The sequence below is a fragment of the Rhinolophus hipposideros genome, assembly GCF_964194185.1.
Source record: "Rhinolophus hipposideros genome assembly, chromosome: 10".
Lineage (NCBI taxonomy): Eukaryota > Metazoa > Chordata > Mammalia > Chiroptera > Rhinolophidae > Rhinolophus > Rhinolophus hipposideros.
Window position 1 is genome coordinate 62,832,946 of NC_138056.1, and position 18,621 is coordinate 62,851,566.

Genomic DNA, 18,621 nt, shown 5'->3' on the forward strand with positions numbered 1-18,621 from the left:
GTCTCCCCATAATCAGCACCTGTTATTGAAAGACAGCGGACGTTACGCGACTAGCCACACCGTATCACCTTATGAAATACCTTGGTACCCCCAATGGCAAAGTGTATTGGATGCCTTCTTTTGGAAATTGTGAGAAGTCTATAAAAAGCAGTAATAATATAATCTCTGAATATTTTAATATAGTTAATACACTTTCAATATACCAGCAGTTTGGGTAAACATATACTTTGGCATAAAACTAGAATATTACATGGGTATAGTTATTCGGATACATTATATGCCTAATTGCTGCTTGAAATGCTTAAAGCATCCTGGGTTGTAATCTTGTTCTTGTTGAATTAGCATGGACACTTTTTTTTTTTTTAAAGTTAAGCATATTGCCAAGGTCACATCTTTTTTTTAAAGATTTTATTGGGGAAGGGGAACAGGACTTTATTGGGGAACAGTATGTACTTCCAGGCCTTTTTTCCAAGTCAAGTTGTTGTCCTTTCAATCTTAGTTGTGGAGGGTGCAGCTCAGCTCCAGGTCTAGTTGCCGTTTCTAGTTGCAGAGGGCGCAGCCTACCATCCCTTGTGGGAGTCAAACCAGCAATCTTGTGGTTGAGAGGATGCACTCCAATCAACTGAGCCATCCCGGAGCTCAGCGGCAGCTCAGCTTAAGGTGCCGTGTTCAATTTTAGTTGCAGGGGGTGCTGCCCACCATCCCTTGCGGGACTCGAGGAATTGAACCGGCAACCCTGTGGTTGAGAGCCCACTGGCCCATGTGGGAATCGAACCAGCAGCCTTCGGAGTTAGGATCATGGAGCTCTAACCGCCTGAGCCACCGGGCTGGCCCAGAAAAAATTTTTTAATGTAACCTTTTTGTCAGTGTTAAGAAAATGATTAGGTCAGGATGAATACTGACTATCTCTTGTTGAGGTTCTTACTTTTCGCTTTAACTCCAGTTTTGTGTTTCCAGACAATTCCAGAGCCTTCTGGCTTAGACGCCTCAATATGCCCTGCCATTTCATCCAGTGACATACCATGATTTTTTGATACCACCTTTGTTTAAAATGTTCTTCCTCCAGTGCTAGCTGTACCTGTTCAACTCTACTTATTCTTTAATATCCAACTCAAAAACACTTTCTCCAGTTACTCTCCTCGTCCCCAATTTGGTAAGAGTTTTATGCCATGGGCACATTTGTGGTAGCTACCTCATGCTTTCTCTTGGTCTTAATCAGAATCTGCCTGTTTATTGTTCTCTATCTTAACTTTAGTCTTTCTCCTTTTGATCAGGGGTATTAGGAAGGCACTGATGTCTTGCTTATCCTTGTCTTCTTTGCAAAGAAGAAGACATTATCTTGAACATATTGGATGTTTACTAAATATCTGTTGAATCTACTTTCCCTCCCGCCTCCTCTTTGCCCACCATCTCTACAGTGCTGTTCTTTCTGCCTCAAGGAACTGAAACTGAATGTCTTCTGGCTATTTTCACTTTAGCTGTCATGGCCTGGGCTTCTCTTGCTGATTTATAGCCGAATTCCTGCCTCCTCTTTGCCCACCATCTCTACAGTGCTGTTCTTTCTGCCTCAAGGAACTGAAACTGAATGTCTTCTGGCTATTTTCACTTTAGCTGTCATGGCCTGGGCTTCTCTTGCTGATTTATAGCCGAATTCCTGCCCCAGCGACCTCATCTGAGCATGTTTGGATATTTGGCACTCTTACCTTTTCCTGCCAAGCTTTGGGAGCTCATCAAAACCCCACAGCTACAATTTAGTAGCTCAAGGAACTTTTCCCACTGTAGCCTTGTTCATTCCGTTCTATCTTCCCATGTTTGCTTTGAGGTTCCAGGTTTCAAACTTGTTTCCGCATGCTTGGGTTTGGCCTCTGTGGCTAACTCCATCATGCCATTGTCCTTGTTGGACAGTTTTTGGCTTTTTTTTCCATTTCAGTTCTGTCCAAGAACTGGTTCTTGACTCTACTTGCCCTGCATTTTTTTTTTCAGCCCAACGCAAGTCACCATCCATCATTCCCCGGATCCTAGGAGGAGCACAAAGATTTGCTCTTCTTGTAGGAAGGAGAATTGTGGCCCCTATGGAGCTACTAAGTCACCTTTTTGTACCAGCATCCAAACACTTGTAAAATCTACCCTCATCCTATCTAGGCAAGCTTCTTACCACGCCATGTCAAACATCCTGCTCCTTTAGGCTGGGCTGTTCTTGGTGACTCTTGAGGATGAGTCACCCCTTGGGGTGTTGACACAGAGAGGTCCCTCATCTAGCACACCCTCCTTCTTCCTTACTCTCGTTTTTTTTTTTTTGTAACAATTCCTTAAGAACTCAATTCAAGTTACCCTATTTATGACCTTTTAATCCAATAATTCAGGCCATGTCATTTTTCCTCATCCTCACACACACATTGCATTTATAATTTCGGCCTTGAGTGAATTGTCATTTTATGATTGTTCCAGGAATGGGCATCTCGTCTTACCAGCCAGCTTATAAAGTCTCCCAAGGGGAAGATTATGCCATAACCTTCTCATTTGCCATGAAACCTTCCTCAGAAAATATGATTGTAATTACAGACACACACATGCACACACACACACAACTGGTATGTGCCAAGCATGAAACTGGATGCGCTACATGAATTATGTAATTTCATCTACACAATTAGGCCTGATAAAATATAAGATGTAAGTATTTAATCTGGTAATATACTAAATAATTATCCTAAGTATGTATCTGATATTCAAATTTAACTGAGCATCCTGTTTTTAATTTGCTAAATTGTGCAATTCTGTACACAACATAGTTAAGAGATAAGTATTTATTACATTCGTTATTTTATGAAAGAGGAAACTGAGGCTCAGTGACATTCACTAATTTGCTCAGAGCTAGATTTTAGATTAAATCTGTTGGCTGCAAAGGTATGTGTTCTCCAAGCACTATTCTTAGCTATGAAATCATGTACTGGTGCATAAAATGACATGACACTCTGCAGGATAACCTATATTCCACTCTATCAAAGGAGTGAATTATATAAACTCTGGATTCATCTTCTGTTGTGAAGATAAAAGGCCTATTTAATATTTGGAAAATACGTTTCTCTACATGTTATTTTAATGTAGGTGTGGACCTCTTCTGGGTGTAAAAGCAAAACCTAGGTCCAAAACTCAGCTACAACAGGTACTATAGAAAGCAATGGAGATAAAATATATTGTACATTATAAGGTAACTTTTAAATACTTTTAATAATTTCATGTTTCACTTAATATACTTTCCTGTAAATATTGGTTTTCTTTATTAGACTGTTATTATAGGCAAATCATATTAGCACTTTGCAGAATATTTTTTTTAAAAAACCATACATGTCCTACAATTACTTTAAATTAAATTTAATTTGTGCTCCATTGTCTGAAAGAAAATATCTTAGCATTTACTGGATCTAATCAACATTAGACAGACATTTCCTATTAAAGGAGTGAGCTTGGAATATTCCCCATGAAAACAGAAATTCTTTATTAATGAAGAACAGGGGAAAAGTCTAGGAAGCATTACAAGATAGCCTTCTTTCTTTGTTTCTCCCTTCTTTCTGTTGTGTCAAGGCAGGAATTTAGTAGAAAACTTTGCTCTGGGCTCTTCTATGAAAACCAGACTTAATAAAGGGAAATGAAGATTGGTAGCCTCTCAAAATAAAATAGTAATATATTAGCTTAAATGAGAACAGCCTAAGATAAAAGTCATCTGACACATAGTCTGCCTCTAGGAGCTTTAACAAAACTATGAAATGTAAATGAAATGTCTTTTTGGCCTTCTTGCCTCACATTCTGACCTTTCTCCCTTCTCTGCCCCTCTTTTTGCCAACTGTTCTGGTTATGCCTTTGGTCTGCAAAGTTACCCAGCTTACCCAGTCCTATTTCTAAAGCTCCTAAAGGACCTTATGTACTCTTGGAGCTCTGGCCACGTCTCCATTGTCACTGTTATTGTCAGCCATATCTGAAGCTGATGTTCTGATTCATTTGTCAAAAATTTTCATCACTACCAGGCAGCTCAGCATCTGAAAATCTCTCTCTCAATCTCTCTCTCTCTCTCTCTCTCTCTCTCTCTCTCTCTCTCTCTCTCATTTTTAATTGATAGGAGCTTTAGGATTGAGGTTACCTGACGCTACATGCCTACACAATATAATTTCAAACAGCATATTGAAAACCAGAGAGAGAATAGATAAAACATTTTAATAAAGGCATCAATGTTAGACAAAGTTCTTACTGGTACCAAGCAAAGAAAAATGCAATTCTTGTAAAGATCCCCCTTCAATAGAAAAGGGTTTGAATCCCAGCTGTCCTTGCTATCTGGGAGACTTCAGGCAAGTTTCATAAACTGTTTGATTCTCCCTTTCCTTTTCTAAAACATTATGACAAAATGTATCTGTCTTTCTGTATTTATGAGAACATTAAAGTGAGTTGCATGGCTTGGCTAGTTTTGACTCGCCATAGGTAAGAGCTACTATTGTCCTATTTACTATATATGATGGTTGGGATCGGGCGTGCCAGTCGCTCCAGCAGCCATATGCTCACATGCTCACAGCTTCATCTGCTCCCTCCCAGGGCGCCAAGACTTGACTTTCACAGTGACATCAATGATCGTAGCAGTGGTCCTTAGATTTCGCAAAGACCCAATCTTTGTATTTTCAATCATTTTTTAAAAATTGATTTAATTGTGATTCATGTAGTTTAGTGAATAGTTTTTTTTTTTTTTTTTTTTTTTATGGTACAGATATCTTCCCCTCCCACCCCCCGACTTGACATTTAGCTAAGTCTGCTCCTGAAGGCTAAGCAACACATTTGGGTGTTGTTGTTGTTTTCATCTTATCATCTTGTTGCCCGGATGTACCTGTCTTAGTTCGTTCGGGCTGCTATAACAGGATTCCATAGACTGGGTAACTTATAAACAACAGTTATTTATTTCTCACAGCTTAGAGAAAATAAATACGGGATTTCCAAGATCATGGTGTCGGCAGATTCAGTGTCTGGTGAGGGCTGGCTTCTCATAGGCAGCCGTCTTCTCTCTGCACCCTCACATGGTAGATAGGGTGAGGGATCTCTCTCAGGTTTCTTCATATTAGGTCACTACCCTGTTTCCCCAAAAATAAGATCTAGCCAGACCATCAGCTCTAATGCGTCTTTTGGAGCAAAATTTAATGTAAGACCGGTTTTATATTATATAAGACCGGGTCTTATATTATAGGAAAATAAGACCGGGTCTTACATTAATTTTTGCTCCAAAAGACCCATTAGAGCTGATGGTCCGGCTAGGTCTTATTTTCAGGGAAACATGGTAATTCCATTCATGAGGTCTCTGCCCTTGTGACCTAATCACCTACCAAAGGCCCACCTCTAAACACCATCACATTGGGGATTAGGTTTCAACATGAATTTTTGGGGGGACACAAACATTCACTCACTAGCAGCCCCTGCACCTGGTTGTAGAACCAAAGGTGAGAGCATATACTGAGTTAGTTAGTGTTTCATTTTGTGGCCACGTTAGTGCCATTGATTCGTGAAACAGTTGTGTTTAGGAATATGAAATCGAATTTGAGATGGGTCTTCAACCAGCTTCTGACACACTGGGTCTTCAACCAACTTCTGACACACTGGGTCTTCAACCAGCTTCTGACACACTGGTGATGATGGTGAAAAGGCAGGTGTTACAAAAGGTACAAAAGTTTGGGAATGCATACATCTTAATTCTTTGATAGTCTGTGCTCTTCACAGAGGGGTGCGTGGTAACTATTTATAAATTAGAATATTTCTTTAGGGACTACTTCCTTTTCTAAATATGCTGAGGAACATTTTTAGTAGACTGAAAAAGTGCAGGAAAAAAAAGGACTGATTGGAAAATTAAGTCATTATCTCAGCTGAAGGATAGTATTTTTGCCTTGAGCTGTGTTTTGAATAGCCTGTGGAATTTACTTAGATTATTTGAACTAGACATTTGTAATTTAAAATGGTACCTTTTTGTTATTTATGTAGACACTTTCGTTTTAAGAATGTTAACTGCTGAAAAAAATACCTGACCACATGGCCTGTGGGAAGAAAAATTATGGGAGTGATATCAGTTATTGACAATGAAGTTATTGGGATAATAATGAATATTTGCAAATCTCTGACTACCAAGGTAACCTTGACTCTTCTGATGATGTAGACATTCTATAGAAATGAGGGCTTGGGGAATAGAAAGGAGTTAGGGATGGATAATAAGTTTCATTTTTCATTTGCAGGGTTTCAAATTCTGGTGGCTGTAAATTTAATTTTGTACTATCTTCCTTGTTTCCATCCTCAGCATTCTTGCCAGTGCCTTTTATGCTAAAAAGCTAGATTGAACTCATTTGTGTCTCAAAATGGTTGTCTCACAGTAACATGTCTTATAGTGCTACCTTAAAGAGAGAAATTATGCACTTCTATAGATAAGTAATAAAATAGTTAGGATTTAATTGTTCTCACAAAGTACCACGTGCTGTTCTAAATGCATTACATGTATGAACACCTTAGTCCTATAAGACAGACGCGTTCTTCCTGTTTTAAACATGGGGGAAACAGAGGTTCAAAGAGGTAAAGTAAATTGACCTAATTTTCATAGCTAGTAACAGAATGAAGGTTCAAACACAGGTAGTTAGAGTCCAGAGGCCATCCTGTTGGTCATTATTCTCTGCTGCCTCTTTTCTCCTCCTTCTCCTCCTATGTCCCTACTCTTTTTTCCCTCATTAAATACAGCATACCTATTGCTCTAAAATAAACTCTTTTTCCTTCTTTTCCTTCCTTTTCTTCCTTTCTATTAGTTTGGTGCAAACATAATTGTGGTTTTTGCAATTATTTTTAGCCTTTTAAACTGCAATTACTTTTGTACCAACCTAACATTAAAAAAAAAAAAAAATGCAGGCCCAATTGAAGGAGGTAGACTGGGTGGGTCTGCGCCCACTCGAGGAAGGTTCCTGGGCAGGATGGCCCACTGGGATCAGAAATAGAGGCAGGAAAGTGCTGAGAAGATCAGAGGCTGATTGTGTTAGTAGATGAAATGGTGACATATTGGGGTATTGAGCAAATATGTAAATGGATTAGGGAAGCCAGTTTTTTTTACTATCAGAGGAGGGTGTTATGTATAGGAAAAGAGGAAGGCTCAACTGACTCTGTGATGTTGGATTGGAGTAAGAGGCATTGGTACATTTTTAAGGTATATAGTTAGCTATAGAAATGAATATATATGCAAGGCTATGTGCGTATTTATATACAAATATTTCTTAGTTCTGTCAAGTAAAAAGACCTGAGAGTAGGGACATCTTGGTAGATTTAAGCACACCTGAGCCCATTCTGCATTGTCCAAAATGATAAGGTCATGAAGGTCAAGAAGGATTGAAGAATATCTTTCTGATTGAAGAAGACTAAAGAGTCATGACCACTACATACCACATGTGACCCTGGATTAGATCCTTTTACCATAAATGAAACCATTTAGACTACTAGTCAGATTTGATGGGTATCTCTAAGTGAATGATTTATGAAAGTTCTTTGTATTCTTCTCACAGCTTTTCTGTAAATTTGAAAATTTTTTGAAATGAAAAATTGAAATAAATAAATGAATAAATAAATAAATAAATAAATAAATAAATAAAGGCCAAGAAAATAGTTGTCTTATTACTTTCTAGTTATGTTTGTCAGTAAATTTAAAATTTTGGAATTTAACCAAGTCCCCAGAATCAGATTATTAAATTCTACTAATCGTGTAGTAAAACAAGTTCCTATTAATTGCAAATAATGACTCTGAACAATGGCAATATTTTTATATACTTCCTTATGGAAACATACTTTGATTAACTGAAATAGTATGCTTTAAAGAAATGGACTGCATATCAACAACCTCTTTCCCTAAATTGCTTTTGTAAAATCATGTTTCTGAATGATACTAACTGGAGAATTTTTCAGAATGTAGGTTCCAGGTAATTAAGGGGAAGGTGTTTTCCTTGTCTTGGAATAATTTCAAATGTAAGAGGTAAGTCAGAAATGACATATACAAAGCCACACAACTGATTTCCTATTAGTATATGTTTACCTGGATTAGTAGCTATGAGAATCTTCTTACAGCTGATTTTCTTCTCTTAACTTCACATTTTTTCAGAAATGAGAAATTATCAATGTGATATTTTCTAAGGATTTTTTATTTGATGTGAAATTGGGCCCACTATTACAATCCTCTTAAATACAAATGAATTGATTCAATTATATTTAAGATCCTTGATCTGTAGAAAGTGGGTTATTTAACTATATTAAACTGGTTATTACTGTAATTTCATAATAGCAGATCACAATTACCACCTTTTTTGTTGTTTCCAATCGCCAGGGTGGGGCTGTTTTTAATTTTTACTATTATTAAAAAGGTGCTGTGCTCAACATTTTTGTTAACTAATCAGTTTTTATTTTCCCCTTAGAGTACATTCCTAGACGCAGACTTTCAGATGAAAGAAATGCACATTTTTCAGGCTTTTGATAAATGCTGTCAAATCATTTTGTAGTCACACAAACTTAAATTCCCCCACTCACTTTAACTATTTAAGTTATTTTTAATATTAAAATGCTAAAGCATAGCATATTTAACTTACCGACATAAAGTCTTGATTTTGAATGTTCCACTGTGTTCTTAGAGGGGTGAATGCGCTGACTTGGATCATACTAGAGGACACAGAAGGTCTTATTCCTAGGGAGGCTTCACAGAAGATGGAATTGCATGCTCTGACTCCTGAAAAGGGCAAATGACTTCTGCATCAGAGGGCTAATCAATCTTTCTTCAAGAAACACTTGGCTCTTGTCAGTTTTTGCTTTTTAAGGGATAGACCTAAAATTAGAGGCAAAATTTTCCCTTTTTCCATTTTAAGCCTTTACCTAGCTTTATCTAAAGCCAATCTCAACAAGGAACAAATTTATTCATTTTTCCTTAACAGTGGAGTTGAAGCAAGGTTAGCCAGCAGCACAGATGAGCAACCATCCACTTACTCCATTACTTGGTTGTGAAATCCTTTACCGCGTCTTTGAGTCACCTGAAGTCTTACAAGACTTGAGGCAGTTGGCCTCCCACTTTGCTTCACGCTCAATAATATGGCCATAGAGGTCTAAGGATATCCATATTCTGAGCTTTTCCAATAGAGTTATGCTCCAGACTTTGAAAGCATGCATATTTTCAACTGTGGTGTCCCTTTTCCACCATTTACCTTGGTCCATTTTTAGAACAACAGTGTTTCTAATGGTGGCCTCTGTTGGTATTCCTTTGTGATGTCATTTTGGCATGGCTCACTATTTTTCATTTGCTTTTTGCAATAAGATGCCATTCCAGGACAGAGATGGAATGTTTTCTTTTTCTAGTAACTTGCTAGCATAGTATATCCAGTAAATCCAGTTACACATGTAATAGAACGTACTATTGTTATTGGCAGTGATCTCACTGATTAATTACAGGCTGACCCTTTTGACAACATCCTACTGATTTTACTTCTTGAGTGATTAGTTCCAATGTTGTTTATGCAGTTGGATTAAAGGAGGCTTACAACAATAGTCCTGCTTTTGAACACTCTTTTCTCCACCGGCATTAATTAATGAAACACTCCACAGAGGAAAATGGTATTTATTCTGTCACAGATGGAAAGGGTTAAGAGACTTGTTCCAGACCATTCAGCAAGTGACTGGTACCCGTCAGATGGAAAAAGAAAGAAATCAGCCATCTTTTTTTCAGACATCAGCCAGATGAGTGTGAGTGGAGTGAAGGTAAACAAAGACCCACAAAAGAGCAAATAGAATGTGGCACATTCCTTACAAAATGATTATCATAGGCTGGTCTCCATTCTGAATCTAGAGGGAAAGGCTAAATGCAGCCACCTTCCAATGGTTCTGGGTGATTTATATTAGGGATTAATGAGGAATTATATTAGTTAGGATAAAAATTAGTGATCATAACAAAAAAACCTCCCAATGGACAGTGTCATAATGAAGACAGAGTGTTTATTTCTCTTTAACATAACAGGTAGATGGGTTGGTTCTCTTCATGTGATCAATCAAGGACTCGGAATTTTCCATCTTATGACCCCACCATCTCCTTAGGCATTATCTCTGTCTCTATAGTTGAAGCTGAATCATAGACATGTCCATGTTCCAGCTCACAGAATAAGGAAAGGAAGGAACTTATATGGCTTTACTTTTACGTTGGAGATGACCTGGGAGTTGCACACCATTGGCCTGAACTATGAACTAGCCATATTCAGCTATAAAGGAGACTGAGAAATGTATGTGGTTTCCAGCCAAGTGGCCATGATTTCCCATTACTGTGTAAGAAGAGAACAGATAGTGGTGGGCAGGTAACAAGCTACCGTAGATTCATTTGCCAAAGCACTTCTCCTTTACTATTGGAAGTTTTGTCAAATGGCATGTAACGAGCACTTATAGGTACTCAATATACATTGAATTAGTTGATTCAAGTATGAAGAAATATGGCAAGTTCCAATCTGCAAATTTCAAGTTTGTCTCCCTGTGTATTAACATATAATATCTAGGCACAGTTTTCTCTTTCTAACTTAATCGTGCTGCCTACTTGAGCCTAAACTTGCTTACTTGTTCAGCAAAGTAGATATATCATGTGTGCTTTGTTCTAATAAGTTTATTTTTTTGAATGCCTTGTGATGATCTCTCTCTCTCTCTCTCTCTCTGGCCACATAAACAGCTTTCCTTCCCTTCAGATCTCAGTAACAGAGCTGTGACACATATAACTGAGGCCTAATTGAGGCTATTCATATTGTGAGGCTTCTGTCTGCTTCTATATCAAGCACCGTTTGTCATAAAAAGATGCTTAAATACAGGAAATCAATCTTGTATCATCAGCAAGCACACGGAATACCAGCCTGCTACATTAGACCAATATAAATGGATGCTAGATGCTCATGTTTATTCCAAATTAAATTTCAGTAGATTTTTTGAAGTTGGAACAAATTTCTTCCCCTATAGAACCTTACATTTTTCCTCATTGTTTTCTTTTGGTGTCATTTAATATTTCAATAAATATGTTTTAAGCAGCTGCTATGATTCAAATGCTGGGTATGATTCAAATGTTTAGTATGTGAAGGCTGACACACAGGGAATTTTTTTTAGTTCAGGGAACTTACTCATAAGTGGTATAATCAAGTTACAAAAAATATCTGTAGAGTATGGGGGAGGAACAGGTTAATTCAAATGAGAAAGTCTGACAAGGCTTCTTGGGGGAAGGAAGATTTTTTAAATAACTTTATTTATTTTTTTTATTTTGTACAGTTGATATACTATCCAGGTGTACAACATAGTGATTAGACATTTATATAACTTATGAAGTCATTACCCTGATAAATCTAGTACCCATCTGACACCATACCTAGTTGTTACCGTATTATTGACCTTATACTATACTTCACATCCTCATGACTATTTTGTTGCTACCAATTTGTATTTCTTAATTTCTTCCCCTTTTTCACCCAACTCCCAACCACCCTCCCATCTGGCAACCATCGAAATGTTCTCTGTATCTGTGTGTCTGTTTCTGTTTTATTTGTTCATTTGTTTTATTCTTTAGATTCCACATAGGAATATAAGTGAAATCATATATATGGCATTTGTCTTTCTCTGTCTGACTTACTCCGCTCAGCACAATACCCTCTAGGTCCACCCATGCTGTTGCAGATGGCAAGATTTCATTCGTTTTTTATGGCCAAGTAATATTCCATTGTCTGTGTATACCACCCCTTCTTTATCTGTTCGTCCATTGATGGACACCCGGTTGCCTCCACATCTTGGCCATTGTAAAGAATGCTGCAATGAACATATAGATGCACAAGTCCCTTTGAAATCATGATTTGGGTTTTTTTGAATGAATACCCAGAAGTGGGATTACTGGGTCCTTCATTATCTCTTGTTATAGTCTTTGTTTTAAAGTTTATTTTGTCTGGTATAAGCATTTCTACCCCAGGTTTTGTTTTGTTTTGTTTTGTTTTGTTTTTTCCCATTTTCATGACATATCTTTTTTTAATCCATTTACTTTCAGTCTGTGTGTTTCTTTCGATCAGAAGTGGGTCTTTAGTGACAGGAGAGGGGAGGGCTTAAGGAAAAACAATGGATTCTACCAGCACTTCTCTCTGGAAGAAAGCTTCCCCTCCAGCCTTCACCCTGAAGCTAGACAATTCAGTTCCTCCTGGTTTGTCCCCGGTGCCTTTTGAGTTGCTGCTCCAACGCTAGTCGCTGGTCGTCAGAGTGAGTGACTCTGTCAGCGAGTAAGCCTGTGTGCCTGCCCTTTAAGAGGAACATCTGGGCCTCTAGCCACCCTCCATCTCAGCCAGCTACAATCTCCGCTGGTTTTCACAGTCAGAAGCTGTGGGGACTGCTCTTCCCAGCACTGGAACCCTGGACTGGGGAGCCCAGTGTGGGGCTGGGACCCCTTGTTTCTCTGGGAGTACCTCCACAGCCGAAATATCCCTCCTGATTTTTAACTGCCACACATGGGTGTGGGACCAGTCTGTTCCGCGTCTCCCTCCTGTCAGTCTTGAGCTGGCTTCTTTTGTATGTCTTTAATTGTAGGACTTCTGTTCAGTTAGACTTTCAGGCGACTCTTAATGATGGTTGTTCTGTAGTTTAGTTGTAATTTTGATGTGGTCATCAGAGGAGGTAAATACAGCGTTTAACTACTGCATCATCTTGACTGGACGTCTTAGGAGTAGGAAGATTTGAACTTGCCCTTCACACCTTGAATGGGCACATATAGTAGAAAGGTTTTGTCTGGCAGGAAGAAGAGCTGAGCTACATAGATGGAAAAGTTCAAAAAGAGATGGCACTAGTGTGTTGAGTGGAGGCTGGAGGGTAAATGAGAAAAACTGTATTGGTAAATGGAGGCCGAATTGTGGATGGATGAGTAGCTGAGAAGTTATGTGACAGAAGTGGTCAGGCTCATGAAAGTATAATTTCTCACAATAAAATAAATTCAGATCTTAATTAGTTATCACTACTTCTGTTGTACCCTAAAAATAGCTGACTTTATATAAAAAGTAAAGAGTGCTTAAAAACTAATGTTTATTTATCTATAAAATAGTCCCATGTGCTGTACAATAATCTTCCAGTTTGGTCAGGTGCAAATACTTCAAAAGCGTCTGTTTACTGAACATTCACTATAATAATAGGTTATTAGCAGTCACTGAATGCTGTGCATAGATAGTAGGCTGATGTAGAAGTAAAATAAAAAACAGTGATATTTGTCGCTTTTTTCCTACATTCTTTTTTATTTATTCATCTTTGAATAACAGTCCTTCTCTCTGTCTCCATTTATATGGTCAGAGGAGCTAGGATTTTGACACAGAGCCTAAGCTGTGCTAAACTGATTATAAAGGAGAACGGGCTAGAAATTGGGAAGGAGTCAACACAACCCATTTACACTACTGGACAGATCATTCAACCACAAGCCCAACCAGGCTGGCCTCTGTGTGTGTGTTGGCCTGGATGTTTTATGGTAGAGTTTTCAAAATCCTAACTCAAATTCAGGACCCTTTGAAAGAATTCTACTACCAAGCCAAATATAAATTTACCTTCCCTAAGAACAAAACAATAAAACCCACTTAAAGTACTTCTGGCTTTGAAAATGTAGCTTTGGTGACCTCATCCTCTTAGGCTGAAGTTTAATATCCCCCATCTCTGCAATTAGTGCCAGAATAGTTTATGGTTCCTAATGGGTACCTGTGCTTGCCACAAATGGGCTTCTGCCTGGGGTTGATTTCTACAGTACAGGGCGTACATAGATGGAGGATTATAAAAGAGGAACATTCTGAGAGGTGATTTTAGAAATATTCGGGAACACTGTGGAATATATTTAAATATTTCTATCGATCCAAAGAATGCATTATTTTATCATAAACAACCATAATGAAACAACAGAAGCATAGCAGCTAGGACATTCAACGTGTTAATTACATCACTCTTAACCTCCTTATTTCACTGATAGTGTTATTTTCTCAGAAAGAGGGTTTTATTTTTTTTAAATGTCTAATGCAGTTTCACTATTGTAGAAACCAGTAGGAATACCAAGTCAATTTTTGATGAACTATAGGCATACCAGCTGTTTTACAAAGCTCATGACAGTAGCTTAAAATATTTTTACTCCTAAAAAAGCATATAATTTTATCATTTTAGCTGCAGGCAGAACAGCAAGTCTCCAGCTTTTGACATATGAATTGTTGCAAAGGAAATGAACATTTTCTATCTATGTTTCTTTGGACCTGTTCTGTTTCAAAAGTAGTTAAACTGAAAGTGCACACTATCCGGCCATTTATTCAGTACTCGTTCCTAAGCGTTGGGGAGACAGTCAATAAGACACAGCCTCTGTGCTCAAGTCCTTAGTCGTTGTGGTCAAGGAACGTGTATCATTTTTAAACTTGTCTATTCACTAACTCTTTTGTCGACCATAATATTGCCCAACAATAGATCATAAGTCGTCTTTTTCTTTTTTTCTTTTTTAGAGTATGAACTATTTTTTGGTACTGATTAAATGAAACAAGCTATATTTAAAACATTAAATTTATGGAACAATTGGACATTAGGCTATTTGGGTATTTGATGATATTAAGGAATTATATTTCTTTAGGTATTGTGGATATCTTTTTTGTTTTATTTCTATGGATTGTATTTTTTTTACTTGCGAAACAGTACAATAACATAAATGTTACCATCGTAACCATTTTTCAGTGTATAGTTCAGTGGTGTTCAGTACATTCAATTGGTTGGCTGCTAATCTCCAGAACTCTTTTCATCTTGAAAAACTGAAACGGTACCCAATAAACAGTTAACTTCCCATTCCCCTCTCCTTGGTAACCACTATCCTACTTTCTGTTTCTATGAATTTGACTACTTTAGGTACCTTATGGAAGTTGGATCACACAGTACTTGTCTTTTTGTGACTGGCTTATTTCACACGGCACAATGTCTTCAAAATTTATCCATATTATAGCATGTGTCAGAATTTCATTCCTTTAAGGCTGAATTAATAGCCCATTGTATGTATATATCACCATTTGTGTGTGCATTCATCCGTGGATGGCCACTTGGGCAGCTTCCACATTTGGCTATTGTAAATAATGCTGCAGTGAACATGGGTGTAGGACAACCTCTTCTTCAAGACCCTATTTCAATTATTTTAGGTATATACCCAGAAGGGGGACGACAGGATTCTGTGATAATTCCATTTTCAATTTTTTAAGGAACCACCATACTGTTTGCTAGAGCAGCTGTACCATTTTACATTCCCCCTAACAGTACATAAGGGTTCCAGTTTCTCCACATCTTCACCAATAGTTGCTTTTGTTTTTTTTTTTATAGTAGCCATCATAATGGGTGTGATGTGGTCTAATTTGGTTTTAATTAGCCACTTAACAAATGTTGATGGAGATGTTAAAAGACCCTGGGCTAGCTTGCACCAAGCTCTGAGTGTGTTTCCCTTACAGTCAGTTGACAGATTACCTGGTAGCGTCAGTTAACAATCAGGTACATCTGTACCTTCCACATTCTATACGGGTAACTAACATAAGGTTAAGGGTCTGCAACACGGATCCTATTGTAAAGTATAGCACTCACAATATTGCATTCTCAAGACATCACATGAAAGGAATCCCAAGATAATGAGCAGTTGTATTTAAAATGCATCTGCTAATCTCACTTTGGAACACATGTAACATATTGTAATATATGATTGGATCCCCTGATTAGGCCAGGAAAGCAAAAAAAAAAAAAAAAAAAAAAAAAAAAAGATAACTAGGTGTGCTAGCTTGTTGTTATAAAGCATTGTTTCAGTCATCTATGTTTCCACTTCCGGGTCACTATGTCAGACACAGAACATCCTTGCTCTATGTTGCATGCACACCCTGAATAAAAACAGGAGGAGCAGGGACACATTCCCCCGACTGTCCTTTCCCCCATTCATAAGCCGTGGCATGTGTCACAGTGAGAGCTAGAAAGAATCTAGAGGCAGGATTCCAGGAGCTGGGGATGGGTGTGCACTACAGAAACTTGAATGCCGATCATTTAACTTCCACACATGCATAAAAGAATGATGTGCATGTAGTTTTCTTTGTTCCCTAGGTGTTCAGAATTATGAAACCAAGGCCATTTTTCACCTCTACACAAATTCCCCTCCTAGCTTTTTTATCCTTTCCTTAGTGGGCCAGACTTATACTGAAGACATCTTTTCCGTACTTAGTGTGGGTCAGGCACTGTGCTGAGTGAGGGGGATATGGTGATGAAAAGAATAACTTAGTCTCTGAACTCATGGATGGCACTTAGGGTCTGTTGGTATTTATAGATTATTCATAAGGCACAGGCTGTTCGTCGAAAGACTGTCTATACATTTTGTAGTAGTACCCCAGATTGCTTTACCATAAAACCCAGTTCCCCCTTCCCCACCCTTGATATTTGCTGCCAAAATCCACAGAATGCTTCAAAACATGTTTTATTTCAGTAGTGCTTCTAAATGGAAGTGAGGTGGATTGCTTACAAGAAAAAAGTTATATAGTAGGGTTCGCTTAAAATAAAATATAGTGTTAGAAAAAGCATACATATAAAGCAATCATATATATATATATATATATATATATATATATATATATATGTATGTAATTATATATATGTAAAATTTTTTGGAGCTAAGAATAAAGATCATCTTGACATCCATATGTACTCCACATAAACTATGTGGGCTCTTTAATTACACTCCCCTTTCCCTTTGTAAGATGAATGCTTCTCCTTGGCAGGAAGGATGGGACTTGACAGGGATGTGAATCTCTTCGTTGAATCTGATTTTAACAGCGTGAGCCTTCAGAAGAGGGTGGTGGAAGCACAGTCTCTGGTGAAGCTAGAGTCTCTGGGAGCCAGTGTCCACTGAGATGCTTCCATTCTCCAGCCTGTGTGTCCTCTTTGACTTCACCTTAAATTGCATTTCTGAGAAGGCTGTAATCTGTTGAATTGAGTACGGAGATGTGGGCAACTGGACAAAAAGTGTTTTATTTATTTCCTGACAGGCTTTTAACAGGCTGTGGGTAAAATGGGAGAGAAATGCATTCTGTCCACAACATAAATTGCTTTTCTTCCCGAACATGATGGTGGTACTTCCTGGCCCAGGATTTTCATGGTTGTGGTATTTGGTCTCTCTTTTGTTGGTTTGTGAATTAAGGAAAAAAAAAAAAAAAGAACAAGACTTTTTTTAACCCAAATAATGAAGTAATCATTAAGTCCTTCATAAAGGCAAGCTTATTCCCACATTTTATTCCAAGATACAGCACATACTTTCTCATTAGGAAGCGTTTTAAGTACTCTTTGGTAGTGTGTCAGGCATTAGACTGAGTAAATAAATGTGACCTTATTCCTACAGAGCTTCACCCCCGAGACTGATATCTTATGCACATACGGGCATGTTCTCATTTTTTTAATGTTATATACCTACTAACAGTGTGGTCAGACTCCCTAGAGCAGCTCCCCCATCTCCACTATCATGTTCTTATGCTTGACACCCGGGCGCCTGGGTCTAGAAGAGTCATCAACACCCACTTTCATTGATTAGCTTGGAACATGGGAGAGCATCAGACAGTATTTGTGGGTGTGGCCCAGGAAAGATTGGGGTGGGGATGTCGGGGTGGTGGAGAGCTCACTGGTGTGAGAAAGCTTATGGTCATCCTTATCAATACACAAGTCCCACAGGCAGCCACTCGTTTGGTAATAAATATACTACATTTTAATGTATATTCTCCTAAGAATTCCTGGGGAGAGCCTAGCCATGTTGCATCAGTACATGGTTTGTGAGGCTGTCCTTATGCAGTGACCTGTGCAACCCAACTCCACCACCTTCTCCCCCAACTCTCCAAATCTCCCTTTCTGAGAAACCCCCACAGCAGCTCTAGAATTTCTATATAGGATGGGATTATGGGAGCAGTTGGATTGATTAGGACTCCAGGGATTTGCCATGGGCCACACTTTCACAACCAACACAGGTTTGTGTTCAGATTTCATGTAGACTCAAAGCAACTGATGGGGCTAATGGAGGTTCTAGGTACCATGATTTAGGTGAAGTGCTCTTCTGAATCGGGTGGCCGGCAGACACCATGCCCCAATGTACAAGGCCACCAGCCATTCTCTCTCTGAGGAGAGAGAGGCAGCCATCATGCTACTGACTGTCTCATGAAGAGTATGAGGAAGTGAGCCATGGATACAGTGAGAAGGAACTACTTTTTCTATTCTGTTGAGACACGTACCATGCTCTTTGATATCTAATTATAAAAACAATAAACATGCTCTCTTCCCAGCTTTCTAATGGCAATTATTGTCAAAAAGTTTTGACGAAATGACCTGAATCAGGCTTCAATACTCTCAGTCTTCCAGCCTGTCACAGGATCGCCAGCTGCTGGTGCCCTGTTCCCCCCACTAAGGCCAACTGAGTTCTCATGGGCTTGAGACAGTTTCTGCTCGTTCTCTTCTAGTATGCCTACCCTGTATTATTAAGATTTTGTGAATTTCTCTCTTCACGCTTATCCTCTTTCTCCCTGGAATGACCAACCTTGA

The 18,621-nt window shown here is 38.5% G+C and overlaps 1 protein-coding gene across 6 annotated transcripts in view; it reads left to right on the plus strand.

Moving 5' to 3' along the window:
* The window catches only part of FAT3 (FAT atypical cadherin 3), a 635,533-nt gene that overhangs the window by 326,945 nt on the left and 289,967 nt on the right, over positions 1 to 18,621 (plus strand). The gene's annotated exons all lie outside the window — the stretch shown is intronic.